A 7911-nucleotide genomic window follows, 5' to 3' on the forward strand; every position below is an offset into this window, starting at 1 on the left:
AATTATTATTCATAATTGTGTACCTGGTAAAACATGGAACAGTGTTTGTAAGTGCTCTGCGGTTTAAATAAATGTTCACATTTCAGATGCTGGTGCCCCCCCCCAAAAAAATAAAAATAAAAATAAAAAATAAAATAAATAAAAATAAAATTAAATAATAATTATAAAAATGTATAAGCCTACGCTATGCTATTCATATTGTTTTGTGTTGTTTTCCGTTATCCTCTGATTGTTATGACATGTTTATATAATTCTCTGCTGTAATGACCAAGTTTAGTCTTAATAAATGTCTATGCAGTCTTTATTACATTTTATTGGGAAGCATAATAATGAGTAATACATGTTGAGCTTACTTCACAAAATATGTAAATATTGAGGAAAATGGCCAAACTTTACATGGTTCATAAATGTATACTTTCAACTTACATGCGACTGATGAAACTGTTGAAGAGACAAACATCAAAAAAGGGAAACATAGAGGCTTTTTCCTAATTTTTGCAACTGTCTCATAAAGATGGCCATGTGCTAGCCATCCCCTGCTCTGAAGAGTGAGTATGGACCATCTGTAATAGGTTCCACTACTCCTAGTATATTGTCTTGATGACCACACAGGAACAATTTGTCTCTTGTTACAGTGAACTCTCCTTCTGACGTAAGACTTCAGGTAGAAATAAATCATAAACACATAGTAGCTACCATGGCCGGTTCTGTTTTACTGGGTGTCTTGACAGAGACATACAGCCAAATGACAGAGAACTCTTGAACTCTTCCCTCATTAGAAAGCCTGTTTTTGTTCTATTATTTCTGGTATGAACTGTTTCTTTTCAGTTTTAATGGCCTATTTAAAACAGACTTTGGTCATGCTTAATATCCCAAAACTTTGACATTTTGTAAAACAACAAAAAAAATCCACAATAACGCAAATTAAAAACTGCACAAATATATGTGTTGTTTTTGGACCATATCACTGGAACTACATTGTGCTACACAAAAAACTAGTAAATTTGCAAAGAAATGTTAATATATAATTTGCTTTAACATGAAAGTAAATTTTTCAAATTTAATAAAACTACTACATCATAACAGTTTTTACATTTGATGGCTTGAAATCCTTCAGCTAGCCTGCTAGCATACCCAAAAGAAAGAAACACTTTCCATAAGCTGATAAACATCAACAGGACACTGCAAGAGAATTTCTCAAATTATACCAATCCACTGAATATATTCTGTTAAGTTACTATAAACTTTATTCTAAACAATATTATTATCTAGCGTATAAATGACACACTACCTAATCATAATCATTTCCTTTGAAGTATGTTGCTCAGCAGTGGTTGTGGTTGGTAAAACAGCAAACAGAAAAAGAATAATAAAAGTTTTTTTTTGGTAAAATATATTTTGCTAACTTTATATTTTCAAAATTGGAATGAACGAACAAACACTTACAAAATGTTTTAGGGAAGGAGCAAGCTTGGTGAGGTACTCTGTACATTTTAGCCAATGAATATATTGAACCAATAGGCTAAATGCTATACAAAACACTTACATTCAGCAAATCTTGCTTAAACTAGATTTTCCTGCTTTCTCCCCTTTCAACCATGCAAGTTGTTTCAATTAATGTGCCACTAAAACGAGAGCATGCTGCACCCCCAAAAGAACTTCTCAAAACAAACCTTCAGCTGTTAGCTACAGAGAAAAAAAGAAATAAAAGCAGGACAGTTGTAGTTTAACATCTTTAATGTTTATTTTCTTATAGGAATTGTAGAAATTTCATTTAAAGAAACTTGTCAGAGTGCTGTGATCCAAACTGACACTCTATCTAATGATTAGGAACACTTTAAATCATGCCACATTACTCTTCACACTTATAGACCCTGACAGCAAACTGCACATAAAATCCAATGCCTAGCAGAGGTCACTCAAAATTCTTTGCAGATGGAGTCTCAGAACTAAGGAAAAGGTGAATTCTGTGATCCTTGACAGAAATGGGACAAGGAACTGTCATACAAAAACACTTTCGGTGTGTTGCACTAATGCTTTATGTCATCCTCAGTCATAGCCATTTAAGGAAGGAAACTTTTTATATAGACTCATATTTAATTGTATCTTGGTTGCTGCTAAGAGAAAACCATAAATAACTGAATAAGATGATTAATATGTTGACGTTCCACTGAGGGAAATATACTTATATTGCTGCAGTAAATAAGAGATCTGTCTGTGTTTGTAATTTGAAGAAGGTAGCGGCCCCAGGTTCCTTTGGCCTTCTATAACTCAGCATCTTGAAAGAACTTATTCAAATTTTACTTTTTATAAGTTCATTTGACTAAGAACCTACTGAATGAACTCACGGTGCTTGCTATAAGATTCCCAGTAAAAACATAACAAATCAATTTCATCCAAGAACACGACAATTAGTATTATTTTAAAATACCCTCCTTGATATTTTTGGACATGGATGGTTTAAATAGCTGTGGTAGACAGTAAAATGCTTGCAGGAGAAGTTCTGATTGCCCCAGATGTTGTTGCTGCATTTTTACTACTGTTCTGTCTGGAAACTGAACTGTGTGGATGCTTCAGAATGGACCGAATGAACACACCCACGCTTTCCTCCACTCCACCCATCCTGAGCAAGGAAAAAGGAAAGAAATGGTAGGAAAAAGGCTGCAGAATAATTAACTTTACAATTTTGAACTGGCCTCCAGAACACATACAATGACATATTAAAATGTTAAAAATAGACACTGAAGGATAGAAGGTTCATTCAGCAACACCGATGACTCGTATCAAACAATAAAGATCAGGTATACAGGTGAGGGAATGTCAGCTGAGATGGTGCACACAACAGGAAAGACATAATCAAATGAATGTCCAGTTTTTCCTGGGGGGTGGGGGTGGTGGGGGGCATTGCAGTATGTCTGGCATTATGCCCTCTCCATATTTATAATGTCCTAGGCGCCTCCTTAGCTATAGGGATTTATTGTTAGGCAGTACACTGAAGAGACCCTTGCTTCTACTTACCTGAGTCTGTTGGGTGGTGGGAGGGTCCACTGAGCATGTCTGTGTAATTCCTCTGTATCTTTGTGTGGGCTACTGCTGCCAGACACTCTCTAGTCTACTCAACCTGGGAGAAACAAAAACAGCCTTAATGAGACACCCCAGACTGGGGAAAAGAAGGGAAAATGCCTGACACACAGCACAGCGATGGTAAAAGGACTAGTGTGGAGTGGATGCTTGTAAAACGCTGCCCTGAAAACTCCACTGTAAACACGCCATTTTAGATTTGTTTAATTGTCATGGTCTGATGATGACCCAAAGTGGCCTTCTCTACATTATGGGCGTTGCATAAAAGTAAAGTGAATTTTTCAAGCAAGTAATTATAATGTTGCCCCACTGTGATTTTTAAGTAGAAAAATAGTGCAAATATAGCAAGAACGTAGCAATTTTTATTATTCTGAAGGCAAAGAGAAAGGCAATTACTATATATATATATACGGCGAACCACCCCACAATACCTCCCGTAACCTCCGGCGGTAGCCTATAACCGGCGTGCTAACGGCAAACACATGCCCTTTTACCAATTACTTTAGACATAGCAGCGTTAGACAGATTTTTAAAAACGGTTTTAATAAATGTCAGACTCTCAGGCTTGCTGGAGATAAGCGCTGCTTGGTGGGGTGAAGATGAGCGGAGGTGACTACCCGGACACCTTTACCTGCTGCACACAACGGGAGCCGTCAGCTCACATTCTTGTTTTATGTGAGCATAATATTCTCGCTCATGATGTTCAGGTTGTGGTACGTTAGTCTGGCAGATGCGGATTAAGACCTGTCGCTCACAATTCGATATAATACATACATTCAAACAACCATTTTAACGGCACAATCTTCACGAATATCCTACAAATACTCACGTGACTATGGGGAATTGTGCAAAAATATTTGTACCATAGATTTTTCCACTAAAAGTGGAAAGCAGTGTAGTATCAATTAACTTTTTCTATAGGCTATGTTTCTTTAACTCATGCCTTTTAATATGGCTGCCTTTTGTCACATATCTCCACTAGTAATTTAAATTTTTGTTCATGTTTCTTAAATTTATGGTGCAAACATAAATCAATATTTGATGCAACATAGCTACAAATATTCTACTTTTAAAAAATCTGATTTCTGTTCAATGTATACTCACTGAAATGTTCATTCATTCATTCATTTTTGTTATATTGCCAAAATGTGTTATTCTAATTTGCATAGTTGTTTACAGGTTAAAATGATCATGACAAACAGCCCTGTCATAAGGTTGGCACAATATTTATTCAAAATCTCATATCTCTTTTTTATCTTTAGATTACCTACACAAGGTGACACTCTCTTTGTACAAGACACCCAGTCCGTTCATGACACCAGGTTTGTCTAAACAGCAGTGGTTTGGTTTGGGAGTTCAGAGCCAGACCCGAACCCTCTTTTAAAACAACTCTTTAAAGTATAATTTGTTGCATATATAAAACGTAAATGAATAATGAGCAGTGAGTAAACTCTAGTGAATTACTATATGCCTGCAAAAATCCATATTGCTAACATCACATCAAATCCAAACGCAAGGTTTACGGCATATAATACGATACTTTAACAGTCCAAGGAAATCTAAAACATCTTAATAATCCCCTATCTGTGAAAACATTACAAATTAAAGAATGCAAAAAAAAACACCCCAAAACAGAATACTGTACAATAAAGGGGAGCTGAATGTAAAATAAACCCTTAAACCCAGGTCTGCAGGGAATGGCCTTGTTAGAGACATTCTACAACCACTTCTTATTCCAAGATTAAACACACTTTAGATCAATAGTCTTTGCCTCCTTACTCAATTTTTGGGCTTAAGATGTGAATTTAAAACAGCGTTTTAAGCGTCATAGATATGCATCACCTCGTTCAATGGCTATGTTGAGGTTATAAATCATCAGCGTGCCGGTCCAGTGCCTGATGCTGACTTCAGCACTGTTGTATCCAACGCCATTGGTCCTGGGTTATCACTGGAGCCAAGGGGGCCAGCAACCAATGCAGGCTCACACAGAGCCTCCCTTAGCAGCAGCACTAAACCACATCTGCAGTGCACATGGACCCAAACACGTAGAGAAGCTAGACTTCTCACCCTGAGAATCTGAGAATGCGTTTCCAACTTTTTAATGATTTAATGGAAAAGTTTCGGCTTACCATATCTTTGGCTATGTAAAATTATTTGAGGAAGTCAACAAATATTTGTCGAAAACAAACCACAAACAAAATGTGAATTCCTTGAAGTCTTGATTAAAGAATCCAGCCGTATCTGTTCAGAAATGGTATATGTCAAAACATTCAAGCATTCAATTTGACAGTATAATACTGAAATGAGAATTAGCTATTTTTTACTGTTTGAAAAAAATGTTTTATGGAAAGTGATATAGACATCAGCTACTTGTGAAACAAAACCTCAACATATTGCAGACCCCTTTTGTATATAGATATCTGACCATGTTTTCAGTTACAAAAATAGCAGCGAGTTGTGGGCCAGACCACCAGCACAAGGGAGACTTTCTGGGAGAACAAGGTATAAGCCTTATGAATGCATTGTTTTTCTTTATTGTTTTTTCTCACACCCCATGAACCACAGCTGCAGAAATTTGTTATTTCTTTTCCCAACTGTGAGATATCCATCCTTAAGACTTAATAATAACACGTAACCTTCACTTCAACATCATAATTGTGGTAAACACATTAGAAACTGATATTTTTATCAAACCTCAAGCAGTGAAAAGGTTACCAAAGATGTGACCAAGCTGAGTACAGGAGGTGATCTCAGTGACATGGATGAGTTCTGGTTCATGCTTCAGTTCTCCCACATACTGACAGGACCCGATGCATGTCTCATTCATTCTCAAGAAGTTAAAACAAAACACGTTCCAATAGAAGACAAGTACTAATGTGGGGTATCCTGAGTCTAAAACGTGTTTCACAACAGGAAAAAGATCTTCAGCCTGTCAGTACAAATGAGCTGCTTTTCCGTGTGGTCTTACATCTTTAGAACACATGGCAGACTTTAGGGAGACAATGTTTCAGCTCCATTCATTCATGCCTGTTTTCTTCTCTTGTCTTTAATGTCCACTTTTAACTTATTAGGTATCATATTAGGTTTTGACTAACTTGATAACTGTCAGATTTCAACCATGAAAATTATTTGGACAGTCTAAAATCCAGAAGGCAAAATGTATGTTAAAGTCATAAATATTTATATTAAATAAATATTCCAGTAAGACAAAAGAAATATCTCTTTCAACATTCAGAGTAGCTTTGAATGGTTGTAGGATATATTTTGTCAAATATTTGATTTTAAAATTTAAACAGTGTCACGTTGTGGGGAGTTTTTGGTCACGAGATGTTCATCCTTCAGGTGGGCGGGACCCGTGATCCGTCTCACCTGAGGGTCGTTTATTCGTCTATATATGTCTTGTCTTTGTACCAGTTGACTGCTGGTTATTATTTCCTTCATTCGGAACAATGCACGGGTTTTTGGTTTGCACACTTTCTATTAAACCATCCTATTTCCCTGAGACTTGGCGTGATCGCTTCCTTTTAGTTGCTCACCCCTGCCCGTCACATACAGTAACCAAAAATACTTGCCAAAGACTTTAACAATGCATCACTCTAAGACACACTCTATGTACCACCTGTAACATTAAAAGCACCTATTTAAAAAACATTTTGAAATACTCTTAATACTGCATAAAATGTTTTCCTTTAATCAATTAAATGTAGCAATTATGATTTTACCAAATAACCTGTACTGTAAATGGATACAATATCTTATTTAATGAATAACTTATAAACTTTTGTCTGCCTTGTGTTGGCCAGTTGCACAGTCAAGTTACTAAACCTGGTATAGTGCAGTCATGTTGTATACTTTCTTTAGCATGTAAGAGCACTTTGTTATTGCTTAGGCCACCTAATTTCAGGAGATTACTTACAAGTGTGAACACATCTGTGCACACGTAAGGCACAAGCAGAGCTGACTTTGAAAGTCACCTCGAGCATGGCATCGTTAAAGCTCCTGTTTAAACTGAATTTAATGAGAAGGAACGGCAACCATTAAACCTAATCCATGAGCACATAATATAGTGCATGTGGCAGTACCTTACTCTACCCTGGGCAATTACACAGTTACACCAGGTGTCGGGGGACCTATACATCATCCAGATCATCACAATGTCAATAGTAGGCAAGTACAGATTGGCCAAGAGCAGAATATTATTCTTGGCATTGAAAGTAGAGCTTTTTTCCTGGGGGGTTTGTGTGTGTGTGTGTGTGTGGGGGGGGGGGGGGGTACTTATTTACAACACATTTATAATGTGCCATTACTAACCCTGACTTGCAATTATAGTGGACACTCTGGAAGGAAATTATCTCAACAGGTCCAGATAACATCTGAAATCAGATTCTGAGAATGGCTGTCTGGGAGGAAAACGCGGTCCAGGGAGACATGGTTTGAAATCAAGCCCTCATTTTAGGCAACTGCATGATAATAAAAGTAGGTCTGGTCTCAGAGCCTGTTTAAAACCACAAGGCATCTCAGAGTAACTTATCAATTTCTATTCCATAACTGCTCACATTGGAGAATGCCATCACTGATTGTTCTTGGCAGGAACAAAGACACATCTATTCTATACATGCACTTTATTGGATTTTATCAAACACATAGAGTGACATTCATGCTTCTGTTGTATTCCAGATGTTTGCTTCCAAGTGACATGCAAAACCAGAAGCCTGTTAGAAATGAAAACTATTTGTTATTGATCTCTCTGCATTGTGATTATGCCGAATATCAGCCAAAAATTGCCCTAACGAACCATGCCACCTTTTTTTCACTGTCTGTGGTTCCAGA

At 36.9% G+C, this 7911-nt stretch overlaps 1 long non-coding RNA gene across 2 annotated transcripts; it reads right to left on the reverse strand.

Moving 5' to 3' along the window:
• Positions 1–1836: 1836 nt before the first annotated feature.
• On the reverse strand, positions 1837–3846 carry LOC143528975 (uncharacterized). Of its 2 annotated transcripts, none has more exons than XR_013134574.1 (3): positions 3713–3846; positions 3019–3121; positions 1837–2623 (listed from the first exon to the last, which is right to left on the reverse strand). It is a non-coding gene; the product is annotated as an uncharacterized LOC143528975 (long non-coding RNA). The 2 variants fall into 2 exon arrangements; XR_013134573.1 differs by lacking the exon at positions 3713–3846 and adding an exon at positions 3639–3680.
• Between the last annotated feature and the right edge of the window lie 4065 nt (positions 3847–7911).

Source organism: Brachyhypopomus gauderio, chromosome 13 (assembly GCF_052324685.1).
Source record: "Brachyhypopomus gauderio isolate BG-103 chromosome 13, BGAUD_0.2, whole genome shotgun sequence".
Taxonomy (NCBI): Eukaryota; Metazoa; Chordata; class Actinopteri; order Gymnotiformes; family Hypopomidae; genus Brachyhypopomus; species Brachyhypopomus gauderio.